Source organism: Ictalurus punctatus, chromosome 24 (assembly GCF_001660625.3).
Source record: "Ictalurus punctatus breed USDA103 chromosome 24, Coco_2.0, whole genome shotgun sequence".
Taxonomy (NCBI): Eukaryota; Metazoa; Chordata; class Actinopteri; order Siluriformes; family Ictaluridae; genus Ictalurus; species Ictalurus punctatus.
This window is the reverse complement of record NC_030439.2, coordinates 17,152,459-17,152,842: the sequence shown is the minus strand read 5'-3', so window position 1 is coordinate 17,152,842 and position 384 is coordinate 17,152,459.

The following is a 384-nucleotide window of genomic DNA, read 5'->3' as shown; positions in this document are numbered from 1 at the left end:
TCTCTGTCATAAACACAGAGGCGAAGAGTCTGCCGAGCCGAGCCTGAATTACAGCGCCGAGCGCAGCCCGAAGCGCCGGATGCTCTTGTCTATTAGTGCCATGGTGAGAGCGCTGTGGAGCAACTGTTTATCTACAAGACAGCTCTGTGAGAATCTCGTCGTGTAAACACTGCCAAAAAAGTGGAAAAGTTTCACTCCTGGATAACACGTTCGTCTTCGTCTTCCCACTTCCTTCAGTTTCGGTTAATTATACGCCCAGCTAGAACTGCCCAAATCGTCGTCTTTTAATGTGAATTTAATTTAGACCTCATGGCTTTGGGCTTTTTTTTCTTTCTTGTTTTTTTTTTTTAACCGTTTTCTAAAATCGTTTTTTTTTTTTTTTTT